The sequence below is a fragment of the Onychomys torridus genome, chromosome 2 (genome assembly GCF_903995425.1).
Source record: "Onychomys torridus chromosome 2, mOncTor1.1, whole genome shotgun sequence".
In the NCBI taxonomy this organism is placed as follows: domain Eukaryota; kingdom Metazoa; phylum Chordata; class Mammalia; order Rodentia; family Cricetidae; genus Onychomys; species Onychomys torridus.
In genome coordinates this window covers 81,014,403-81,041,101 of record NC_050444.1, presented here as the reverse complement: position 1 = coordinate 81,041,101, position 26,699 = coordinate 81,014,403, and the positions used below count along the sequence as shown (strand labels likewise).

General features: G+C 51.3%; 1 protein-coding gene across 5 annotated transcripts in view; it reads right to left on the bottom strand.

Annotated features, from left to right (window-relative positions):
- Positions 1 to 26,699, bottom strand: part of LOC118577261 (regulator of G-protein signaling 3-like) — a 49,049-nt gene that overhangs the window by 20,168 nt on the left and 2,182 nt on the right. Inside the window, exon 1 of one of the 5 annotated variants that reach the window (XM_036177385.1) lies at positions 9,735 to 9,776. The exons of 1 other annotated variant lie outside the window; for it this stretch is intronic. The gene's annotated coding sequence lies outside the window, so the exon portion shown is untranslated. 3 more of the 5 variants (XM_036177384.1, XM_036177383.1, XM_036177387.1) reach the window with 3 other exon arrangements.

Sequence of the window (26,699 nt, the reverse complement as noted above, 5' to 3'; positions counted from 1 at the left end):
ACTGGGGGTGGGGGGGAACTGTCTTGTGGAAGTCTGAACTTAACCACTTCTCTGTTAGAACTCTCACGTGACTTCCCCAGTGCTTCTGAGTCCAAACTCTGTAGCCCTGGAAGACCCTATGAGCCGACGTTAGGTCTCCACTCAAAGACCCCAGATAGAGGGCTCCAGGCTTCCATGCTAGGACCTGGTCACACTTCCCTAGTGGTCAGGCAGGCCCTTCCCTCACTTGTCAGGACCAAGCCCTGGCTCACTCCCTATCCCCCATGCCCTAGAGTAACCCAGAAAACTCTTACAGAGTCCAGCCATGTGCCAAGGCTTGTGCCAGGCACTGGAGCCAAACAGCAGCAAAACACATCCCTGCCTTAGAGGTGCCAGGTCTGTGTAGGAGAGACTGGAATGAAGAGCCAGGCCAACCTCTCTCCACCCCAGCCTTGCCCCGGGGGCTGCGGGAGCTGAGGCAGCTAGAAAGCCTAGGTGAGGCTTATAGAGGAGGAAATGGGGGAGGCAAAGGATCCAGGCCTCCAAGATGCGGTTGGAGACTGCATAGACTCCTGGAGAAAGTCCTGTTCTGTGATGAGGCAGGGGTTTGGGTGTGCTGGGGAGTTCCAGCCTCACTCTGAGAGCAGCACTGGGCTCATGGGACCATGTCCTAGCCTACTCTCCCGTCTTCTCTCAGAGTTTCTTTTACTTATTTGCTTTTTGATCTTTCGCGAGTCACTTAACCTCTGAGTCTGTTTATTTTCAGAATGGGGCCAATGATCCTGACCTCCTAGGGTGGCTGGAAGTGAGTGGATACAAGCAAAGGTGGGTCATGGTGGTGGGTGAGCAGCTCAGTTAACAATTCCCAATTCCACCATCATTAGGCTCCATTTCCACTATCCCTAGATCCATCTTCCTGATCCCTCCAGCGCTAAGCAGACAGTTTTCAGGTGAGGTTCTGGGTTCCTACATATACCCAGGCCCTGCCCTGTGGAGCAACCAGGCACTCAGTTGTCTCCAGCTGCACATAGAATCTCTTGTCCCCTCCCATCCCTTCTTCCTTCCCTCCCCCTGAGAGCCCTGCCCATTCCTCCCACCTCCACAGCCCCTGAGGCAGGGCTGGGTAGGGAGAGGTTGACCTGGTCCTTCACCTAGGTCTCTCCCCCTAGAAACCTGGCCCCTTCAGGGCAGGGATGAATCTTGTTGGTCTTTGGTGCTAGTGCCTGGCACAGGCCTTGGCACGTGGCTGGGTTCTATAGGCATTTGCTGAGTAACTCTGAGGAGCGAGGGTAGGAAGTGAGCCAAGGCTCCAATCTTCATGAGCCAAAGCAGGGGCCTGCCTGGACCACAGAGACAGCACAGGGGAGGCCCTGGCAAGGGAGCCTAGAGTTGCCTAGAGCCTTTCAGTCAGGGCATCTGAAGGAACAATCAGCTGGGGCTGGGGCTCACAGGGACACACAGGAAGAGGACCTGAGGCGATAGAGCTCTTAGCATGCACTCACATGTACACACACACACACACACACACACACACACACACACACACACACTCCATTCAAAGCCTTCCCTTTCTCATTCCTTCATGGTCTTTCCTGACCTCTGTTGCTTCCTTTCTTCCTCCCTTCCTTCCAAGGACTTCTCCTGAGTGCCCATGGGGTAGACACTGTGCTGGGCAATAGTGAGCCATGCCACAGGCATGACCCACCCTTGCTCCAAGTGACTGGTCACAGGAATCTGAGTCCAATGTGTGTGTATTGTGGGAGTTTGGTTTACAATGCCACATACCTAGAGACCCTCCTAAACCAACTCCTTCCCAGAGTCCACTCCAAATAAGGCCTACCTACACCATCCTACTCTAGGTTCGTCAACCAGGAACAAAAAAAGCTCTGACGTACCAAGAAGGCCCCAGGAAAGGGCAAAAATAACTCTGTGGTCATGAGGCTAGCAACTGAGACTAGGTGGGGAAGTTGGAGTTGATACCCATTTCCTAATCATGTGCTGAAGCCAGTGTGCCATGGTGGGGTAGGTGGAGGAAAAGCCTGGTGTACAGCAGTGTGCAGCATGCCATGGTGCCCTCTGCTCACAGGTGGGTGCCATGGGCCAGCCCCCAGCTACACTTTGCTATGCAATAGCTTAGTGAATGGGAGCACCCTGAAAGCCAGAAATGATGGCACAGAAATTCATCGTGGTAAACCAGGTGGGACAAATCGGGGCAGGGGAGGGGGGGTTCAAATCCCATCTCCACCACCGCTAAGATCAGTGCGCATGTGCTTGACCTCTTTAAAGGCTGGGGCTGCCTTGTGTGACGCATAGTGATTCAAATGCCAAGTCTCCACATCCTAGCAGAGCTTGTAGACACTCCACATAAAGCATAAGACATGGGCCTGACTCGTCACAGGTGCTCAGTAAGCACCTACAAATCCTGCAATCATATTCCTAGCCTATCAGCATCAACGTCACTGACACTGTCAGCTCACGCCCCTGCATTCAGTTCTGGGACAGAGCACTTAACACATTCTGGTCCTTAGAATAGGAGTATTTGCAGCTGCTTAGCTCAAGGCAGGAAACTGAGGCCTGTACCAAAGGCCTCAGAATCACGGGAAGGGGCCTGTCTATACCCCTAGCCTTCTCCTGGGTTCAGTCATTTGGGCTCCCTGTGAGACCTAGGTCAAGTCACTCCTCTGCTGAGTATCATTCTTCCAGGATGTCTGCCTGCTCAGAGGGGTCAGATCTTGACCCAATGCATGTCCCGGCTCTTTCCAGGACACCTGTCTAATCTGTTTGCATTGCTCCTCCACTTCCAGGGCCTGCAGTGCTGGGGGCCCTGGTGACTAACATTGGAGGCAATAGAAGGCTGGAGTGTACAATTGGACACCAGACTCGGCTGCAACCCTGTCACTGAAGGTCACCTCGACAGACCCTCAGGCATACGCCTGCCTCATACCACTGAGTCCAAACAGATGCACCATCTCTGGGGGGGGGGGGGTGCTGGGCTGCTCCAAACCCCATCTTCCAGCTATCCATGTCATGGGAATGTCATTCCCTTAGTCTCACACGAACCTAAGCAAATCATTCTCCTGTTCTGAACTCTCTGACCCCTAGAGGTGGCTAAATCTGCAGATGCTCAAGTGCTGTGTAGGAAATGGCACATGCTCTGTCCCACAGACATCACCACTAATGCCTCCTTGTCTCCAGCTCCACATCACCCCAGCTAATCCAATCTATTTACAGTTTTGTGGATGCACACTCTCTCAGGCACTCTACACAAGCACAGGCTCTGTCACTCACGCCCGAACACCTCCCACCTCCCCATCAACCTGAACAGCTGTGTTCACCCTTCCAAAGCTCAGCCCGGCCACATGTCTGCATCTGGTCCTCTTGATTTCTGACGGCGTGACAGTGTCCCACAATAAGAACGGATAGTCTTTTTGATAAGTTAAGCATCTCCTCAGGGAAGATGAATCTGGACTTGTGCATCACACTGTGCAAAACAACCTATTCCAGATGGGTTTCAGGTCTAAATATGTAACATAAAATGATTAAAACTACAGAAGGCCCACCATATCTGTGGGTTTCATGTCTGCAAAGTCAGCCAACCACAGGTCGAAAATTAAAAAAAAAAAAAAAAAATCATCTGTAGTGAAAATGCATAAACTTTTCTTCTTTGTCATTATCCTCAGATCAATATTATATAACAATAATTCTGATAACTAAACCTACTGATGTCCACACAGGTGGGGGTAACTGATGCAATCTAGAATTCACATTGTATTGGGTTTTATTTATTAATAACTTCATTGTTTATTTTGAATGTGTACATATGTGTGGTATGAGTGTGTGCATGTGTGTGGACACACAGGAGTTTGGGTTAAGCATTCACATGCGGGTGTACGGAGGGTCAAAGTTGACATTGTTATTGTCTCCTCAATTATTCTCCACTTTATCAAGGCAAGATCTCTCTCTGAACTTGGAGCCCATTTTAAAAAAGAAAAAGTTAACAGATCGGACTGTATTAAAATCAAGAACCTCTTTTCTTCAAATATCCCCTGACAAGAATAAAAAGATGAGCCCCAGACTTGGGAGCATATCCTCAGCGTGTTTAGCCAATAAGGAACACAAACACATCCAGAATATTTTTTAAGCACTCACAAAACTGTGGGGGAGCAGGGAGGACATGCTCCAACAGCAGAGTGAGGAAAAGGCTTGCACAGGCACTTTGCCAGTGGTTATCCAAATGAGCAATTAGCATATGTAAAGGCCCACAACCTAATGAGTCATCAAGGAAATGTAAATTAAAAACATAATTAGACATCACCGTATCTGATAGCAGTAGTGTTGCCGCACTCGGGGCAACAGGCACTGTCCCACACAGCTTGGAAGCCGGCGTCACGCTTTGGGAAAAGGGGATGGCGTCTACCCAGCTAATTATACACAGCTCTGGGAGTCCGTTGTTGCCAACTGGAGGTATACCTAAGAAAGAGGGATGCGCTGCAGAAAGACATGTTCAAGGAGGTCCTTACAGCACTTTTCACTGCAGCCTGGAATGAGAAATACCCCGTACCTTTGTCAAAGGGTGGGATAAGGGGTAAACGGAGGCACGCATACAGAGAAACACACGAAATAGTAATAGAATGGACAAAATAAAACTTGAGACAACATGGTGATGAGAACACTGGAGGAGAGAAGTCAGTGTGAAGGCGCCATTTACACAGAGGGCACGGTAGATAGGCAGGCAGCTGGTGAGAGACCCCAGGACCACAGCGGCTGAAGGGCACGCTGGGACACTCCCAGTGCACTGGATGGGATGTTTTCTTTCTGGACCTGAACGGGTGTGTTCCTTTGGTGAAAAGCCATCAGCTGCATTCTTGTCGTCTTTCTCTGGTACACTAGGCTTCGATTTAAAAGTTCACAGACAATGAACAGCCCTCACCCGTGCCTTCTCTGCTGGAGACAGCAGATCTCTCTTCTGAGAGCCCTCCATCCTTAATACCTCTCTCTAACATGTTCCAACTATCCCCCTCCAAAAAGCTGTTGCCCCCCCATCACCTGCTGTGTCAGCCCCCCCATCCTGAGCACCTCGCCTACATGGCTGTATTTAGCAACAGCCACCTATGAGACAAGACATCTGGTCCTCCGTGAGATGACCTGGAATCCACAGGTATGATTCTTCCTCATCTAAGAGTTCCATTTTGCATCTCATTTGACTAGTGAGGTTGACAATGGCCAGAGAAGCCACAGGCAGGAGAGATACTGTGAAGTGGGGTCACTGCCCTTAAGTCCAGAGCCCACACCCCTACAAGACACATTAGACAGCCTCTGGAGATAAGGGGGAGCGTGTGGCTGAGGCTGGAGGGTAATTTTTACACAGAGGCCAAAAAAAAAAAAAATCAATCACATCCCTATAGAAAGGAAGTGGGGAAACAAGGATGGGTTCTTGCTCTTTGGACAGGTATGCATGTGCACGAGCAGACAGCCTCAGTCCCGTAGGAAGCTTCACTGAGGCTCCCAGGCTACATCTGAAGCTTCTCCAAGGCCTTGTCTATGAGCCACCAACACATCCACCTCACTATCCCTTACCTACTCAGCTTGGGCCTCAGATCACAGACTGAGCCTTTCCAAGACCCAGAAAGGGTGTTCCACAAAGGCACTTAACAGGTATGATAGGAAAGGAGAGGGGGGTGAGAGGAGAAAGAGAGAAGGGGGAGGTGGAGAAGGGAGGACAGAAGGGGAGAGGTAAAGAGAACAGAACCAAGTTGCTATTTGGACCAACTGGGAACTCTATCAACTGCAGTCTCTTCAGGGAAGTTTTTGTGTCCTGACTGGACACCAGTTACAATCCATGGCAGCTTCTACCCTCTGGCTCCTTCCCTGACCTCCTCCAGCCTTGTCTCAAGGTTCCTGCCAGCCATTTGGCTCTCAGAGGCTCGCACAGCCTTTTCTCTGTCCCTCTTCATGTTCCCTCACCCTCTGCCACCCGCCTCTGTTCCGCTATCAGACCAAGGCTAACGTACCAACAAGTAACCAGGCAGCTGGTAAACGCTCCATCCAATGCCCTGTAACTCACCACACAGCCCATGTCCCTAAGCTGGGAGTCTGGGTGGTTATCTGACAGCAGCTTGGGCCATCTTGCCCAGAAGGAAGACCCTTGGGCCATCTGGGGTAGAGGGTACACCTGGCAGCTCTCCACACATCTGCTGTGATGATGACCAGACCACCATCAGGAGGAAGAGGGTACCAGGAACTTTCCATCCATTCCTCAGTACCTAGACCTTCTGATTTCCCATCGGGCTGGTGGTGCATTCCCCTCCACCTCATTCTACTCACTAGTGGTTCTAAGAGGTGGGAGGGGGTGTGGAGTGAGGAGCAGCCAAACATCAGCTCCCTGGGACTGAGCCCAGCTGGCCTGCTGTGAGTGGCTCCAGCCTCCCTGGACTTAGGGGGCTGAGCCATAAGCAGCCTTGTTTATCCCTGGGAGGAATGATGGTTTTCCCTGAGCAATGAGATCTTGGAAACAACGGGCTCCACAAACAACAACAAACCTCCCAGCCGGGGCCTGGGTTGCAGCTTGCATGAGAAGGCTTCTACCCAGAGGCGCCTGAGCAAGATGCAGTGAGGTCAGAGGCTGTTTCTAAGCTGAGCCTTGTCTTGACCCTGACTCTTGGCCCTAGGTCTGCAGAGAACCAGAGACTCCAGTGGCTGGAACGTGCCTAGCAATATCTGATCCTGTCCCTGGTTGCTCCAAAGTGGGAACTGAGCTAGAAAAATAGGTGAATCTGCCCAAGAATATGAGAAACAGCTGGGTCTCCTGGACTCACTCTCTCTCTCTCTCTCTCTCTCTCTCTCTCTCTCTCTCTCTCACTCACACACACACACACACACACACACACACACACACACACACACACACTGCTTTTCCAGAGATCAGCAAGCTCAGTCAGTAAGCCCAAGGAGTGTGTCACTGTGAAGTCCAAAAGAGAGAGAGTGCCCCAAGATGAAGCTCGTATATCCCGAGGTGCAACGCAATGGGGAGAGACATGGGCAACCAGAGTCCTGGGTTCCATGTAACCTCAGGTGAGTGGTTCCTTTCTGTCTCAATCCCTTCTCTATTCAGAAGGTAAACAGACTCCACCAGCTCTAGAGGCTCAGAGACCAAATAGGAAGCAGCATTTAAGTTCCCTGGGGATCTGGCTGGGCATGGGCCCTCCCTCCCCATCTGTGCCTCTTCTGAGAGAGCCAGGCAGACCCCTAACAGAAAACCAGTCTTCAAGATCTAGCCCAAGCAATGACTATTCCAAAGTGGTCCAGGAAGCTGAACTCCAAGCCCCTGTCGTCTGTGCAAAGGACAAGGCATGAGTGTTGCAATGGATCCATCCAGGGCTGTGCTTTCTACCATTGACGGCCGGACTATGGTATGGTCACCACCCCACACAGTATGACCCTTGAACAGGCTCTTTCCAGGGCTTCAGGCAGGCCTCCCTGCCTCACTTCCCACCAAACCCAGCCTTCAACTTGGCCGTCCTATTATCACACTGATGTGCAGAGACTAAATCTCATCCTAAGGAGCTTCTGGCCAGGTCCTCTCCCGGCAGTGCCCACTCTCTTGCCAGTCACAGAGATAGGATGGACAGTCTGAGTTGACCTGGACATCAGAGCATGTCCTTCAGGGGAAAAAAAAACATCCTTGCTTGCCAAGGCATCTCAACACCTCTCTCCAGCCACGCCCTGGGAGAAAGCTGGGCTTGTGAGTGACTAAGGGATGAATAAAACCCACATCCTGCATAAATAGGGCACATGCAGCCACCAGAGATGCCACCACCAGCAGACAGATGTATTCACTCCAGGTATGGAGGTTAGGTGAGATTAAGATCTAGAGAGAATGGAAAAGAGGGGTTTCTTGGCCAATGAAACACCGTGCGTGAAAACTGGCAAGAAAGACGGGCAAGCTGGGAAGTGCGGTACTTTCATTGATAACTAGCACCTATAATCAGGAGACTAATGGAACATCCTGGCTCAAAGCCCTGGAGACTTCCCCACAGGGAGTCACTGTCTCCATGGCCTCCATCCTCACTATGTTCCTGTTTCTCGGATGCCAGGCTGGGCCTGAGTGTGCCCCCACTCTGCAACTAGGTTCCCTAGAGGCTCCCCGCCTAGGGCTAAGCCATGCCACATGCTGGAGCTGAGGAAGAGGGGAGGTGGCCCTTGGCTGGGCACAGAAGACTCAGAGGGCCTGGGTGGAAACTTTGACTCTGGCTGAGATCCTGCCAGCGTCAGAGGAGCAAGCCGCTGCAGCTCTTGCATTGGTGGTATGCAACCACTCTGGCTACCCTACTAGGGAGCAAAGTGCCCGCAGTACAAAGCCATCTGGATGGGAAACAGTTCTCCGGAGTTGTTGAGGGGCCTGCTGGCTACGCATTAAGTCAGGAGTCTTGAGCAAATAATGCCAGACTCAAGTGGGATCCTGTAGCTCGGGGCTGGGAAATGGCTTCCCATGTGTCTGGTTCTGCCCTCACTGTTCTGGAAGGCAAAGGTCCTCAGTCTGGGTTTGGCTCAGTCACAGACCTGATGCTTGAACTTAGCCAAGGCTTCTCCCCGCTCTGGGCTCAGGGTCCCATTCTAGCCCAAGACTTAGGGTTCTTTTGGGACAAGAGTAAAGACATGGACCCTCCAAGTTGAGAAAAGAATTGGTCTCTGCCTACTACAGGGGCTAGCATGGAGAGGGAATAGGTGTCAGCTGGAGCCAAGGGAGCAGGTGCAGGCTCTTCCCTTGGCAGGGTAGGGAGGTAGCTTTGAGCTCATGGGGCACACAGCAAGGCTGCGTGTGTTTCCAAAGGCAGTTCTCGGAGAAGACTAGAATTAACTCCCCAAGACAGGCTTAGGAGTCCAGCTCTTCCCTGGCCAGGGGGTCCACACAAGAACTGCCATCCCCAGTGCGTCCTGGTGTGTGGCCAGCATCCCTAACACAATAGCCAGCTCTGCTGGCTAAGCCCTCCTTCCCCATGCAGTGTCCCAACTGGTCACCAAACATTCCTTGTCTCTCCTAGAAAGAAAAGGTTGCTGGCTAGCTCAGAAACGGAGAAGCCTGCTCCCTAACCCTGAGGGGCTACCACCCCCTGAGACAGACAGACAGACACACGGGGCAAACACACACACACACACACACACACACACACACACACACACACACACTGTAGAACAGAATAGAGCCTGTTTGGTTGCAAGATGTCTCTCAATGGCTGCCCTGGGGAAGAAACAATAGAAACAGAGACACGGGGTGTCTCGAACACGACTACCCTCCCACTGCCCGCCGCCACTGCACACACACCTTTGTCCTCAAGGCACCTACCCAGCACACTCCGGCAAGGACCCAGGCAACTCCTAGCTGTGGCTGCTGCCGGCCACCCGCCCGGGTCTCCACCCGGCTCCTCCCGAGGGCGGGCGGGCGGGCAGCCGGCCGGCGGCGTGTCAAGCGGCTGCCTTCCCCAGACAGAGCTCCTTTGTGTCAGTAGAGCTATTTATGGACTTACCCAAGTTCCCCAGGGGAGCGGTACCTGCTGGGAAAAGCAGAACCAAATGACCAGGTTCCACCTCCCACATGGAGGTAGCTTTGTTTTTTTTTTTTTTTTTCAAAATCCTTGCATCACCCATCCTTCCTCCTCCTCCTCCTCCTCCTCCTCCTCCTCCTCCTCCTCCTCCTCCTCCTCCTCCTCCTCCTGCGAACGAGAACGAGCAAGCGAGTGCCCTTCCCAAACACATACCCGGTTCAGCCGGCCACCGCCACTCAGAAGAGAGGCTTGACTCTCTCGCTTCCCATCAAATAGAAAAGTCTGTGATTTTCCTAAACCACTTTCCCCCAAGGATGTCTCAAGAAGAGAGTCCTCCGCTGGCCAATCCTTTAGCAGAAAGTGTGCGCTAAGTAGAAAGCTAGTGAGTCTGGCTTGTACTCAACTAAAATGTCATCCCTGGGTCCCTGGCTGCCCATTCCCCAGGTCTAGAGGGAGGGGTGCCCATCCTTCCTAGCAGCACCCCTGACTCTGGGATCCTCAGTGGATTCCACCCTGAGCCCCACACTCATTCTTGAGGTCTCCCAGGGCTGGGGCAGTGCAAAGCTGAGGCTGCCACTCTCTAGCAAGACCCAGCCAATCATCAAGTCTCCCCTGTCACACCCCCACCCCTATGCTGCTCTGTCCCAGTAGACAGCTGCAGTTGAACTCAGGATCTTGGAGTCAGCACAGCTGACAGAGAATGTAACTGCCCTCAGGGTCAGGGAGAGGGGGCCTCAGTCTGTCTCACATCCTTGTCCAGCACAGCTGGAAACGTGTTTTTATGGGAGACCTGGTGTACCAAACTCTGAGGAATCTGAGATCGACAGAGGACTTAAGCTTCCTCTCCACAGCACAATGGCCAAGGAGTGCCCATGACAGCAACCAAGAGAGGGGAGACAGTGTGATCTCAACGAGAGACAAAGCTGGCCAATCTAGTTCCAGCCCAGGCCGGTTAGGAAGTCCTTGCCACCCTCTGGGCCTTGATTTCCTCATCTGTAGAATGGGGCTGAAAGTCACTCTCTCTCTCTCTCTCTCTCTCTCTCTCTCTCTCTCTCTCTCTCTCTCTCTCTCTGGTTTTTTGAGACAGGGTTTCTCTGTGTAGCTTTGTGCCCTTCCTGGAACTCACTCTGTAGCCCAGGCTGGCCTCGAACTCACAGAGATCCACCTGCCTCTGCCTCCCAAGTGCTGGGATTAAAGGCATGCACCACCACTGCCCAGCCTGGAATGTTCTAAAAGCTGACTCTAGGCTCCCCTCTTCTGAACACAGACTGTGCCCAGGCCCTGTGCTTAGAGCTTTGCTTGTATTAGTTCAATCTTCCCCCTGCGTCTCAGATGATGAGGTCTCTTATGTTCCTCACACATGAAGAATCCTGGCTTCAGAGCTGCTTACAGCTGATCAGCTTAGTGGCTGTGCGGGCCGGGGCTGAAGATTCTGAGTCACCCACTTTTCACCACAGTGTCTCCCGACTACCTCAAGCTGCAGTTGTGCCCTCGCTGCTCTGGACCCCGAAGCCTGGCTGTGCCCTTCTGTGGACAGTGCTCCCAGAGTCAGGCTGGCAGCCCACCCCATGCTGCTCCACTTCAGCAGAGAGCTCAGAAAGAACTGGGCAGGAGGAGCCCCGCCTTCCTGTCTTCTCAGCACCTCACCCCCAACCCTAGAACAGAGCACAGCATGGTATCTTGGCCCCTCCCTCTCCCTGAAGGTATCTGTCGATGTGACCCTGCCTGCCCGGCTGTGCCTCTCACACCCACAAGCACATATGAGCACATGGCTATGAGAGGATCCTTAGCAGGGTCAGTGATGCGAAACACCCTTCTGCTGGTTACTTAAAAACTATACTCAGTGCTCATCTAATGGGGAATAAAAGAAGCCAAGGTCATTCCTATAGATAACAATGGGTTGGGCTCTGCAATTGCAAAGCTGACATCCAATGTGTGAGATGGATGGCAGCCATCAGGTAAAGGAGGCCATAATTAGACATCATACTATGAGGGGCAACACAGCTCTGTCAACACTAAGCCCAGAACTCATTCATTAATGTGCTGGGCTGCGGCATATAGAGGAAGGGATGGAGCCAGCCAAGACAGACTGTGGGCGATCTAGTACCTGGGAGTCCCGAGGAGCCAGCCAAGACAGACTGGGGGTGGGGGGGCATCTAGTACCTGGGGAGCCCAGGGAAGCTACTGCCTCTTGCCTCTCCTTACCCCAACACCAACAGCAAAGTCAATGCCCTTCTCAAAGTATAGCCTACCACAGGACCAGGGAGTCACTTCAGCCAAGCTACTTTTTCTGGAGAGCCAGCTTTTGGGAATCCTTTACCATCTCTCTTCCCCTGGGGCCAGTGAAAGCAGGTACAGAGAGGGTGACTTTCCCAAAGAAACCGAGCAACTGTGTGGCTGGGCTAGGAGCAGAGATTTCAGGCTGTCTAGTGCTTCGTGGACGGCAGCCCAGTACTTATCAGCCTAACATCAGTGATGGCACTGTCACTGTGGGAGGGATGGGGACACAGAGAGCAGTGACATTATGTGCCCTCTGGGCACAGGGGTCGGCGCCTAGACACTCAGGGCCCAGTCCCATTAGCTGATACGTATGTTTTATGTAACAAATATTCATTTGATCTTCTGTGTCTGCATAGTCGCTGACGGGAGCCCTTCTGACTGATTCATTAAATCCTCAGGACCTTATCAGGTATGATTTCCAATATCCCCATTTCACAGATGAGTAAGCAGAAATTAAGAAGTCCACTAAGGGGGCATGATAGCAGGAACAGAGCATGTTCCTGACCAGAGCAGGCCCTTTTCCACCATGTCCCGCAGGCACATTCCCCCAGAGGCTGACAACAGCCACACTCACAAGTACAGTGAGAAGCTATGGCAGCAGCGGCCCCCCAGAGCCAGAACAAGGGAGACCCAGCATGGACCCATCTCCCATTTATGAAGGGCGGGGCCCCCAAGCTCCAGAGAGGTCCTTAGGGAAAAACAGCAGGATCCTGAAGAAAGAGCACACTGCCAGACGCAGGCTGTCCCCCAAAACACTCACCGCCACAAGGCTCTGCGTACCTTCCCTTCCAGCCCCCGCTGTGTTATGCCCAGTTCGTCTGAGTTTGTGTTCCCAAGACCCTGTCACGAGCCGTGTGAAGACAGAAGCCCTTGTCCCTGCAGATTCCAAGAAGGGAAGAGGGTTTTGACGATGACATTTGAACATGCCCACACCAAGTCAAGCTCAGTGTGTGCTGGCCCATGTAGGGAGTTCTGGCCTATAATAACTCACTGGGGGCTCAGGGTTGGGGGGGGGGGCGGTCTACTGATTCTGTGCAGAAAGGCCCTCCCTCCCATGAGGCCAGCCAAGAAACTGTCGTGTATGGTTTCAGATCCTGCCGAGCCTCTGCTCTATTCCAGAGCCTACACCAGGAGCCTGGACATTCATGCTCTGTCTTCCTCCACCCTTTTGCCTGTGGCATGTGCCCTGCAAACAAGGCATACGCTACCAGGAAGAGTAGGGACATGGCTTTGTAAGCAGTAGGGGAGGATGTGACCTGCCCTGCCGTTAGGGCCCTAGGGGCAAGCACATGGCAGGCCAGCCCTGCCTGTAGTACCAGTGCCCACACTTGTCACACCCACTAGGACTGCCTGGAACAGGTCGCTTCTGTGCCTACTCCTTGGGAGGGCTGGTGTCAACAGGAAGTTCATTGTGATCATATCTGTTGAAGGTTAATGGGAGGGCCTCACAGTTGCCCGTGTGGGCTGACAGCTGGCCATCACTGGCATTTATGGACAGCAGAACGTGAACAGCCTGCATTGCTGGTGGGTCCAGACAGTAAGGCACAAAAAAGTGCCACGGTATGAACTGAAGTTCCCAGAAAGAGAGAGTGTTAAAAAAAAAAAAAAAAAAAAAAAAAATTCTGCAAGGCTGATGACTGATGGGAACTCCCGTAAGTGTGCAGATTTGGAATGCTGAAGCTCTTGGGACCAAATTATCTTGGGCTATTGTTCCCCCACTTAACAGCCAGCCATTGTCCACTCTATCAGGTGAAGCCTTTGGAATGTACTAACAGATTACTGGCTGTCACCAATCTAAAGGCTGAGGGCATCCAGCAGCTGAGGCCTATCGCAGAGACTTCCCTGCTGTGGAATAACCTACCTACCTGACGTTTCTACCCATGGATTTGAAAAGAGCTTTGATTTATGACTTTCTCTGTTCTTTTACAGGAGGAAAACACCACCACCAACACCACCACCACCACCAACAACCACCAACAACAATAACAACAACACCTCATTAAACTGTATTTGGAGCAATCTAAATCTGTCTTCCCAGACCCTGGTCATTCATAGTTGGCTCCAGAATCAGCTGTCTCGTACATGAAAGCTGGTTTGGGGCTGAGTCCAGAGGAGCAGTTCTGAGACCCGGGCTGCTAACTGCACATGCTACCTTCACCTGATGCTTCCTAATGCCCGCTTTGCCATCTGTTATTCCTCGGCGCCCTTTAGCAGCACACCAGACTCGGCCCTACTCACAGTAACAATGCTCCCAACCACTGAAACAAGAAGCCCACAGGCAGGCTGTAAGTAGGAAGCCAAAGGCCACCCCCTGGAGCTACCCCCAGAACTGCCAGCAGCCCCAGCAAGCTCCTGCATCCTGCCTGGAGCATGCTCGGCTGTCACATGCACAGCACTGGCCTGACCTTGGGTAGCTGTCATGGCACAGCATGGCCAGGCACCGTGCCATCTCCCTCCCTGGCTCCACCCAAATTGTCCACATGCTGGCCCGAGAGTTTAACGTTTTGGGAGCAATCCTTGACCCCACAGTGTTTCTCCCAGCCCCAGGGCCAGCTTGTGTTCTGACAGCCTGAGTTCCTGGGAAGTGCTGGGCTGCAGGCTGAACCATGGGGAGACCCAGGACTGTGATGTTGTTGTTCCAGTTCCAGAACGTTCCAGCTGCCAGAAGTAGTTCATTCCTGCACTCCCCCAGGGGCCTGCCTGCCCTCTACTTGGACAGTTGGGCTTGAGCTCAGGCCATCAAAGCAGGAGGTCTGCAGAAAAGACCGCGGCGACATGATAACCTTGCTGCGCCACCTTCAGAAGCGAAGGCCACCCCTTCTCCCAGCCTCAGGGGTCCTGTCTCCAAGATGAGCACTGGGCTTGGCATAGAACAGTCCCCTCAAAACTTAGTCTGCAGAATGGCACAGGGGCCTGACTCATCACAGGTTTGCCATGTGGTAAGGAATAAATCTGAGAGGGTTTGGAAACTCCCACAAGCCTTCCTTGCCTTGCCACATCTGAGCATGGGCTCAAAGGACACAGCCCACTGAATGGAGTACAGGCCAGGCCAGGTGTAACAAATCAGGCTTAGAGAGCATTCTGCAAAGGGCCCTGCCTCATAGGGTTGGAGGCTCTGGTTTAACCAGCCCTATTCTGCGAGAACTCACTAACTGGGATCCACACTACCTCCTTCAGTAGGCCTTATAAGCTGGTCATTGAAACTCCCTGCTCCCCTGTTCCCGGGACTCAGTGTACAACCAGCACCGAGCTGTGTGCCTGAGGAAGCAGTCTCTGGAGTATTAGCCCTTTCCTTAGCCCCTCCATCCACCAGTCACCAAAGCATGTAAATCTCACCTCCTATCCATCTGAGACAGTGTCTCCACTCTGATCTAAGCCACCAACATCTCTCCTTGGCAGTGTGGAAGGACAATGGTTCCAAAAGGCTCCCTGCTCCCTCCTCAAGAGGCCACTGGGAACTCTCTACCACACAAACCCAGCCCCAGCGGCTCCCACTGCCCTTGGAACCAAGCTCAAAGTCCTTATCACAGGGCTGAAGGGGGTGGCACCACGGCCTCACCCCAACCCTCCTCCAGCCTTATCTCATGCTCCCTTCATCTTCCTCATTCCTGCACTGACACTGGCCTGTGTTAATGTCCTCATCTAGAACAAGCCTTCTCATGCCCCAAGCCCCTGCCCCCCTCTTAACATCCTTGACCAGGCCAGCCAGCCACTCATGCAGAGCCCTCTGTCCTGACCAAAGCTGGGTCCTCACATGCTACTCAGAATCGGCTACAGTCTGTGTCTCCCCCAGCTATCCTTGCACCACACTAGACTGATAGCTCTCTGAGGCAGTGTGACCTAACCAGCTTTCATTCACCTTTCTTAGTCTTCAGAGGGCCTTCCTTCATACTCAACTCCGGTGAGTCAAATGACTCCAGAGATGGGCCTGGGACCCCTGCAGGCCTCAGTCAGCCTGTTCACCCATCCTACATTCTTCAGTGACTGAGAGGAGCATATGATCCTACATGGTCCAGTGGGACTCGGGCCCAGCACTATTGCTGAAATGAGGGAGTCACGCCATAAAGTCATAACCTGGCTCTCCTGGAATCTACGGCCACCACTGAGGGAGTGAACACATAAGTAGGTAGAACCAAGCAGTGGAGGGGGTGAAATTGGTTATCGGTGACATTGGTCAAGGTCCTGAATCCAACCAACTGTACACAAGAGCTGCCCTCCATAAGCCAGTGGATTCCGTCTGCAGGCTGCCGCTTCTTGGAGTGACTGATACATCACTGGTCCTTCGTACACCAGGCACTCTAAAACTGTTTGCCCATCCATGCAGTCACTCAAGAAACATTCGGCAGCAAGAAAGTGACCGGATTTGCTCAACAGAAAGAGTCATCTTGGCTGCTGTTTAGAGAGATGTCAAAGGGGGCGGGAGGACACAGAGGGAGACTTGCTAGAAGACCATGCAGGCATCCCAGGGACAGAGATGATGCCTGAGAAGGGAGGCAGAGACAAAGAGGGTGGATGATTCCTAACTCTAAATTCACTGAGGACCTTTGAAAGACGCGCCCCCACCCCGCCCCGGCCTCAGTCTCCCTCAGTAACTCATTCCATCACTCTAGGTTCCCAAGAGCCTCACGACCAGTTGCAGAGTCAGAACCGAGCAGTGCTGGGGGCAATCTTGGCTCTGGGGGTGGGATTAGAGTATGGTAACCTCCCTGTTCCTCTGTCTCTTCCCCCTCTTCTGTCCTCCTCCCTGTCTTTGCCCCCCCCCTTTCTCTCTACCATACCCTCCCCTCTATGATGGATGGAACCCCTTGAAACTGTGAGCAGAACAAATCTTCCCTCCCTTACATTGTTTCTCTCAGGTATCTAAACAGCCACAAAACCCCTAACCAGTGGCATTTTGTGGGCTGGGTGCAGCACAGTTATTTTAACCGTTCACCCACTGAAGGACATCTGAACTGGTCCTAAGTTTAGGGTACTATCAATAGAATGTCTCTGGGTGAAAAAAAAAAGTGTAATCAAGTGGGAACAACAACAGCGTTGGACAGATTACATACTGTGGCAGAAGGAAGGCACACTGAGTACTTAGCATCATTGTTATTAATTACTGTCTGCAGTAGAGATTTCAGGAAGTAGAAATTGAACACAGAACACAATTCCGAAGACATTTAATGAAAATGTCTTTGAGCTGAGGGAAAAGATGGGTGTCTAGACTGAAATGGCCTAGGGAGTTATGATGGGGAACCATCGCCAAAAGAGAACAACTGAGTGGATTCTGGGAACATTTCTCAGCCCCAAAGATGGGGAAGAGAAACCCTGGTTGTTTTCATGAGGGGATCTGAGGAAGCCATGTCAACCATGCTCTTTGTGTGTGTAAAGACAGGAGAGCAAGGACCACACTCGGGCCTCTTGGAAGAAAGAACCCTTGATCTAGAGTCCTTTATTCAAGCAAGCTCTGACTCTAGTATAGGGCCAAACATTTCCAGACTTTTGAGAACCAAGAAAGTGGAATACCCTTGGATGCCTCTGAGAAAATGCTTCAAGAAAGCTCTCTGCACAGCAACTGGAGCCTGGAAGTCAGGGTAAGAGGGTGTGCTATTAGAAAGTGGCAAGTCAGGACGTTTGGAGATTTCCTGACTGATGACATAATCAGGAGTTAAAGAAGACTTAGAACTCAGCAGAACTAGTGTTTTACAACAGTGGCCGTCAGAAGCTATGGCTGCAAATGATTTCATCTAGGGGCTACAGAGAAAGTCAAAGGGAGTTGTGAGCCAGCTGACAGGCTTAGGGGGCTTGTAGAAGGGGAAGACAAATTCTTACAGGACTGCTGTGGTGCCTGATTCAGAAATATGTGAATGAAAGCAGGAAGGCAAAAATATTAGCCAACTAAAGTCAAGGTGTAGAACTTCAAAGGAAAGGCTAGTACACAAACATCCTTTTATATGAAGAGTTCTTTGTGAATGAACAATTCAACTATTAACAGCTCAACAGGAAAAAAAAATAGACAAAAGACTTGAAGAGACTATTGCCCAAAGAGGTGATTAAATGACCAAAGGGCATGTAAATACATGTCCAGGGACTCCAGTAATCAAAGGGAGCCCTTTCATTTTTTTAATGGAATAATAGGGGCTGAAGAGATGGCTCAGAAGTTAAGAGCACTTGTTGCTATTACAGAGTTCTTAGGTTTGTTTCCTAGCACCCACATGGCAGCTCACAACCATCTGTAACTCTAGTTCCAGGAGATCTGACACCCTCTTCTGCCCTCTACAAGCATGGGGGAATGTATGTACGTGCACATCCATACACACATAAAATAAAATAAATAAATCTAAAAACAATTTTTTAATTTAACAATATATGGTGCCACTGAAGGTACAGGGAAATAGTCACTCTCTTCCTAAGATGTCTGTGTCCTGGGAAGTAGGACTTCCACTATTAAGAATGGGAAATCTCACACTGGAGTGTACCTAGTATGCACAAGACCATGAGTTGATCCCTAGCACTAGGGAGAGAGAGATGGAGACAGAGACAGAGAAACAGAGACAGAAACTGAGGCCAAACAAGATAAGCAGTTCCAATTGAGGTGGCAATGGAAAACTGAACAGCCATGCTGAAGAGTAAGTCAGCTACTGAACAAGAGCCCACGCTACAGACGCACACCATTGACCCGGAAGTCCTACTTCCCCAAATTAATTCCAACAAAATCTTTGTCAATACATATTTATTGAGAGTCAGACAATAGACTAAGGCATGAATTGGATGCTGGGGGATTCCAAGATATGTTCCTAAGGATTTTTATTTCAGGGTTTTGTAGCCAAGCACCTAACTCTTAAAGATTATTCAAATATTGCAGATTTCTCCTATGAAATGAATATTCTAAAAGTGGTGTTGTAGAACATAATTTATTAGCAGGAAATATGGATACACTACTACACTGTTAAGTGAGAAAAGGCAGATTAAAAAAAAACTAAGCCGGGCGTTGGTGATGCACGCCTTTAATCCCAGCACTGGGAGGCAGAGGCAGACCGGATCTTTGTGAGTTCGAGGCAGCCTGGTCTCCAAAGTGAGTTCCAGGAAAGGCACAAAGCTACACAGGGAAACCCTATCTCAAAAAACAAAAACAAACAAACAAACAAACAAAAAAAAAACTGTACCAAGAAGTAACCCTAACTTGCAAACAAGAAATATGTGTGAGAAACAAATTTCTGACAGGGTGCACCCCAAAATGTTAACAATAGTTAACAGTGAGCACTGCAAAGGGTGAACCTTGTTTTTTTCCTCATTCATCTATATTAAATGTCTTCTCCACGAAAAACATCAATTACAGGCATTATAATTATTCACAACAACGACAAAATCAATTGCACCAAACAAATAATGCTATGCCACTGTGGTGGAGGGTCATGGAAAGTCCACCATGGATCACTACTAATTTCCTCCATGTTTGCTTTTCTCACTAGGAACCTATTCTCGTCAGGCATGGTAAGAGGTGTCCTGGAGATGTCCTGCGTCCATCCCCTTCTGTCATCACAGGACAGCAGAGGCAGGCTGCGCAGGACCTTGCCTCATTTTACAGTCCTGCAGGCCCCTCAGCTGCCCTTGCCTGTCCCTAGGAAGGGCAGAGAGAGTGCCAGGGCCCTGAGGTCCTCTCTCCTCCAGGCTGGCTCTCTGTAGACAGTGCAGGAAGTAGCAAAAGGGGACAGCAAGGAAGGGACACCAGTAAAGGGAAGAGAAGGTGCTAAAAGCCAGTCAGCTGAGGCCAGCCAACAGGGCAGGCTAGCCAGGAGCTCCTCGCCTGGCAGGCGGCTCTCAGGAAGGCAGACCACATCCGGTCCCAGGAGCACCCAAGGCCACAAGAGAAGCCTCATGAGACCTGAGGTGGCCCTCTGAAAGAACAGGAAGGAAATGAGCCCACCTTCTGGAACTTTGTCCCCAGGCTTGGTGACTACTGAACGGTCCTTGTTCAGCTCTGGGCCTCCAGGGCCTGCTAGTGTGGGTGAGGAGAGTCTAGGTGAGGACAGAGGGCTCCCGGACCTTCCCAGATCTGAATTCTGTGAACCTATAGGACTTCCTCACAGAGGGACTGACAGGAAGAGGAAGGGGAGAGGCATCCCCACCCAGCTCCCAAGGAGCCCCCTCCCCTTCCCCTCAGCAATGTTCCCACTGCTATTTTTAGAACCATCCACAGGAAGCAGAGTGTCTCTGCCAGCCCCCCACCACACTCCAAACACAGCCCAGCTCCAGGTAAAACACAGCAGCCCATTCATTCCCTTCCAGCCAGAACGTGCCCGGAATTTGTAGACATGCCTGCTGACCAGATAATGTCCCATGCTGTCAGCCCGTCACCAGTGGGGCTAGTTCCCATCATGGCCCAGGCTGGGGACTTCCTAATGACAACATATCTGCTAAGCAAAAAGAACATTGCTTCCTAAGACCATCTGTATCCCCTCGGCAGGCAGATCTTCAAGTCAACGACTCTGTGCCCTTGGCCAAGTTCTAGCCTCTATCCTGGTCTCCTCTACAAATCTGCTTGTAAAGCTGTTGATCTCCCTGGGGGACAAGGGAGGCTTTCAGTTCCACATTCAAGGATCCTATGGTTTGACCAAAATTCCAGTTACTCAGCATACACACTATGTTCTCCACTTTAAGCTATGTATGTTGGATTATGTTCCCAAAGACTTCTGGATATTGAATGTGAGTCTTGGAATGAATTTTCTCATAGAAGACTGCCGTAAGCCTTCCACCTCCTCGGCTAGCCTACACAACCGTTAGTGTCCCAGCCAGGCAGACCACTAGAACACTGTTTTCTTGTAATACTGGCATTCAGAACCCTCTACAGAAAAATGCTTCTCATGTTGCTTCGCCTGAGCAATGAATGACAGATACTGGCTGCAATGGGAAGATGCTTCTGAAAAGGCCTACAGAAGACACTGGAAACTGGAAGAGGGCAAACTGATCACCAACAGCTCTCCCGGAAAGTCAGCCTGAGACTCAACAGGCAGGAGAGCTGATAGAAGATACATGCGCACACAAACACACATGAAGCCAAGCAAGAGTCCAGGGCACACCGAGCACAGTGAAGGGCAGAGGGCCTGAGAGGAATCTGGTTGGGAGACCAATGGAGCTGCTTCCCAGGGCAGCCTGGAAGAGGAAGCTTGGGATGGAGAGGAAGTAGGAAAAGGTTTCTTACATAGGTGTCTGTGATTAGGACCTCTTCTGGTCTGAGCTGACTAGCACTCATCCGTACGATGAGGGAGTGGAGAATATTAACCATGGCTATTGCTCACCATGCTGTCCTGTTTCAGGGTGAAGCCTAAGACAGATGCCTTCCTTCTTCCTTGAACTCGGTCCCAGAGTCCCGAGGCCCGTCCTTCCCTCTGAACCTCAGTGTCAAACTGGATACGGGTCTGTACCCCAGGAACAGTGACTATGATAAGGAATCTGAGTTGGTTCCTGCCTTTTGAAGGGTGTAAGTACTCTACAAGAGGCAATCATTATGGTTAGTCTGCATTCTGGTGGACCCTGGAGACCACCTGTAGTCAGCTTCCTTGTTTGTTTGTTTGTTTGTTTTTTAAAGTAAGGAAAGGGATGATCAGAGAGGCGAAGTGATTTGGCCAAGGTCACACAGTAAGTACTAGGGAAGTCACTATTCAAGTCCGGGACTTCTGAATCCTACTTTGGTTTTCTTGGAGGCAGAGCGCTTGTGGAAGGCAGGGGAGGGAGGGGCGGTGGCCCTGGACCAAGGAGCAGTTCTGATCAGGCTTGTGCGCCTCCAGGGATGCCTATGTGAGCGTGGGGATAGGGTTTAGCCCTCTGCCCTGATGCAAACCTGGCCAGATTGCATCATAGATCAAGTGAGGGTGTGGGCCTGTTGGTATCTGCAAAGCTGTGAAGCAAGAACGCACGCTCTCTGGCCCCAGGGCTCTAACACTGGTTTGCTGGTGACCCTGGCAGAAAGGTCACTTCCCCTTTTTGATCTTGTTTCCTCATCTCCATTCTAGAATAGATGGAAGGTCGCACTGAACAGCTGAATTCCACACCATCTACTGAGCATCATGGGCCAGTCAACAGCAGAATAAAAGATGGCCTCCACTTGCTCCCAAGGAGCTTGCAGGCCTGCAAGTAAGGTAGAACTAGCTGCCTGGTACACCATGCTAAGGATGAACACACTCCTCTGGCAAGCACAGCATGGGTGGAGGCAGCAACCTCTGAGGCATGCCTCAGAAAGTGTCTTAAAGGAGGTGCTAAGCCATGATCATCTCCCTGGGGACTGCAGCCATCTGGGACATTGAAGGTGGACAACAGTGTCATCAAGGAACAGCCTGCCCGTGGAAAGGCACAAGGATTTCTGGGAGGAAGGGACATTCCCACCCATGTAGCCAGGAGAGTCAAGCTGTGACCCGGGCTTTATGCTCAAGACCGTGGGAATAGCCTTTCAACCAGACTGTGACTGCCCAGCTCTGCCAGTCCTTCTCAACTGGAATGGTCTGTGGTTGCAAGGAAACAGTAGAACCAAATAATTGTGTCAGGTCCTCTGAGCAGGTTTGCCCCGCGCAGATATTAGCTGTGTGATCTCGGTTTAACTTGTCTAAGACCCAGTACCTTCATCTATAAACTGAATAGAGTGGGAGTCAGTTCTCAAGAGGCTAGCCTACCACATCAGGCTCTAGGGAGGGTCAAAAGAGACAAGGAAGGTCAGGAGGTGGATGCCAGGCCTGGCTTACAGAGAGTGCTCTGCTGATCACCTAGACTACCATGCCTTCTACACCTGACCAAAGACTTAGGAATGGCTGGGGGCATGGCGGGTGACCGTCTTCAGAGACTAGATTGGAAGAAAAAGAAAGGTAAGATCAGGTGCTGGGGCGGGTTGTTCTCTGTTCCTTAAGAGCAGAAGAAGAAAAGGAAGATGGCTGCCTCTGAGAGCCCAGCGGTGGGAGGGAGAGCAGATCTGGAGGCAGCCTGGGAAACAGTGGAGCTGGAAAAAAGAATGCACTTCTAGGAGAGGGAGGGCGGAGGGTGCCGGGAGGGAGCGGGAGGCTGAAAATTTGATCCCTTTGATTCCCAGCTACTTAGAGCTGATGTCTTAAACCAGCAGATTAGCAAAAGCCAGGCGCGGATTCTGGCAGAGGCAGGCCCTCTCCTGCCCTCCACTGGGCTTGGTTTAAAGTCTCCTATCTTCTGCACTGATGCTCACACTAGCAGGCTGGAGCCTGAGCTACTCCTCCCTGCCTCTGGCATCAACCTTTTACTGCCAGGTCCCATGGTGACCTGAGGGCTTGTCTTAGGAGCTTAGTTCTGCCTTTCATATCAGACTTTTGTCAAGTCCTGTGGAAACAGATTTGTTTTTCAGCCTAGGCCACCATTTAGGGAAAGTAACGCTCTACTGGGTGGCAAGCTGTGTGTCTCATTTAACGGGCCCCCAAAGCACTCCTCCTCAGCCAAATGGGCCAAGAACGACCTCTCTTACTTCTATCCCTCAAAACACCTTTGCCTCCACAAAGGACAATGGACTGGGCCTCTTACCAGCTGCCTGACCATAGATTAAGTCATTCAGCCTCTCAGAACCTTTCATTGTTCCCTTCACAAAATGAGTCTGTCTCTGGGAGACAAAGCTAGGGAGCGTGCTGCCATCTCCAAAGTGCATGCTCACTGTGGGGCTCTCACTCTAGAGATGCAGCCCCACGGCAAAACTGCCTGTGCCCCTACTTTGGAGAACCTTCTCGGTGCCTCGGAATTGATTATGATTAGTAAGGGCTTTGATGGCAAAAAGTTAGAGGGCAATTAATAATAACAACAACAATAGTAAATATACAAATCAGCATCTCTGTTCCCAAAAGGTCCATAGCTCCTAAAGGGCCAAAAGACTCAGGCATGACTGCTTATATGAGAGATGAACTTCAAAGAACTCAGAGCCTGAGACACAGAAATGGGATCCAAGAACACAAAGGAGACCAGAAGGGGCACTTTGTATTCAAATCTCACAAAAGGCCTTTCGACAATAAAGTGGTTGTGCTCCCATCCTCCCAGCTCTGGGGCCAAAGACACCACCCAAGACAATTGGTCCATCAGGAAAGAGGTCATTGTGTGCTTCTTAGCATGATTTATGTGGCAGGGAGGAGCCGGCCATGTTTCCCATGATTAGGACTCTCAGAGGCAATGTTGAGAGCTTGTTCGTTCTCTTGAACAGCTGGGATGGACTGAAGAGCGGTGGCCACCTGGTCATATTTCATCTTCTCGGGCCTGTGACACCAAATTAATTGTCGCATTGATTCATGAGGCAAGACGGTCATGATGCTGTGGCTCACTAGAGTTACTGAGCAAGCTAGCCCAGGGCCTGCCAGGAATGCCTCTTCTCTTCCCCATCGGACCAAGGTCCTGGGAGCTTGATGGAGGAATCTATCCTACTCGGGAGCTTATCAGGGAGAACAGCTCTTCCCCAAGGCTGGGTGTCATGTTCAGATCCTCCGTTTTTCTGAGTCAAGAGCTCTTGTCTTCTGTACCTATCTGCTGGACAGAGGTAGGTCGCCAGACTCAGGAGAGACAAGATTACTGATTTCCCAGGCCGGCGATTCTCCTGTGCCTTCTGGTCCCCTGAAGGTCATTATGTACGAGAATCAAATAACACCAAAATGTAGTTTGCTGTCTGCACAGACCCTGCGGGCTGATCACTGGCTGGCAGCATGGCGCTACATATCCCCTGTACCGGGCCAAGCAGCATCTTTCCATCTGGGCTGGGCATTATTAGCCTGACACCCACAGATTCACCCCATTTCCCACTAGACTGATGATTCAACATGGTCTTTTCTATGTTAGAAGGAATAGAAACAGAAAATAAGGGACGGACTTTCTTCTAGGCCCACTGTTCTGGTGGCCCTGGCAGTTTAGCAAACTCACAAGAACACAAGAATCTTCCCTAAGGTCCTACATGACTAAGATCAGAGGGCTTCTCTAGCCTTGGCCATCCCCGCAGCTTTCTGTCTCTGAGCCCCCAATACCTAGACCTACAAATACTCTCTAGTATGTAGCCGCTGTCCCTCTAATCCACAGCCCTGGGATTCTGTCCTGCTGTATCTCAGCAGTTAGGAAAGGCTATGCAAGCTGCCCAGCCCAGAGTCCCAGCTAGGTGGACAGGGAGTGGGCCTAGCTAGCTCTGAACAGGCTACCTTTTGCCTTGTCTCTGTGAAGGTTGCTGAGCTCTATCTGGCCCTGGACCCTGGACCTTGGCTCTTAGAAGTTCCACAGAAAAGCAGTTCTCTGAGTATAAGGCCCTGGCTTCCCTCTAGAACCCTTGGCATGAGAAGTCGTACTAATATATGGAGCATAAGGGGGGGGGGGCGCACGGGGTAACCATGAACTTTCCCACCTTGGGAAAACTAAGCTTTATTGTTACAGTGGCCACAGACATTCCCAAAAGCTCAGCACTGGTCCTAGCTTTAGACTGACCAGAAGGAGGCTTCAAACCTCTCGTCACTGAGACATCAAGACCCAGTGGAGTATGAGGGCTGGTAGGGGTGAGCAAATCATTCTTCCTTATCCCAGAGCCTAGCATTCCAATACCTACAGTCCCAGCACCCTCTAGAACAGGTCACCATCAGCCCTCACCCGGAGGCCTGAAGAGGAGCCCTAACCAGCCTCACAGCCATTTAGGCTCCTCTTAGCTGCAATCTGATCTTGTAGACATGCACTTGAGGGGTCTGTGACACCCTCCTCAAAAGCCTTCCATGGCTCCCTACTACATGTAGGAGGCAACAAAGCAATCTCCATATATGTGTGTCCTGAGTAGTGTGGCCTGGCTCCGCCTTCCGCCTCACAAAGCTGCAGCCACACTAGCCTCCCTCTAGTCCTCAACACACCATACTCCCTCCTTCTCATTGCTGCCTGTGCTGTTGCCATTGTCTGGAATGTTCTCTCTGAAGTCTTTGGCTGGCTAGCTCCGTTCCAGCCCGTAGGCTCGACTTACAAGCTACATCTTTCCCCATCATACCCTACACGTTGCAACTAGACACAATACCCTCTCGGAAGACATCTGTGATGGTTCTGTATAGACTCTCCCAGTGTGTGGGCATGGAGTGGTGCTGATTTATTTAGTGTTCTCTCCCTATCAGGACTGGGAGGGCTGTGATCTTGATAGGAGCACAGTATCCCCTAGTACAGACACTAGCACAAAGGAGATGTCCTCCAGTATCCACTGAACGAAGACATAAATGTGTCCAGATGTAACAGGAGTGGGAAGGTAAGGTATCTTCTGGCAGGAATGGGTCATAGGCATTGTCCTCCATTAGAGTGACCTCTCCCTTTTTCCCGCTGTGCCCAGGCAGGTGCCCAGCTGCCATCCAGCCTCCTTCTGCTTGAAGGGGGCTTGCTTCAGGATCTTCTCCATCCAGGACTTCCAGGTATCATTCTGTACAAGCCCACAGGGTCTGTCACACCACTGTTCTTCCTGTTACCAGTCCACACACACCCTTGGGACCACTCCCTCCAGATGACCCTAGGCCCACCATCTTGGTCTTCCGTTTTGGGTCCAGTTGAGATGAGGTTACTGTGTGGTAGGGGAAGCCCCCAAAGGGTTAAGTTGCCAGAAGCATAGTCCCGCCCTTGGGCTTGCTCAGCCAATCAGAGTCTGTCCTGATGAGGTAAAGCTTCTATCCTGGGTGGCATTGATGGAGGTGACTGGCCCCATCTCCTGCTGGAGAGAGCCGTAAGGGTGAAGTTTCTGTGGAACCAGACAGAACTGGAATTAGCTCGCTGTCCACTCTGATCAGGACTGCCTGACTCCAAAAACCTGCCTGTGCTTCTTTCTAAGGCACTCAGACAGTCCCTGGCATCTCTGAGACCCATCTCTAGCTGTCCCAGAGGAGATGGCACATGCCTCAGTGTCACATCTGGAAGTCATACAGACAGAGA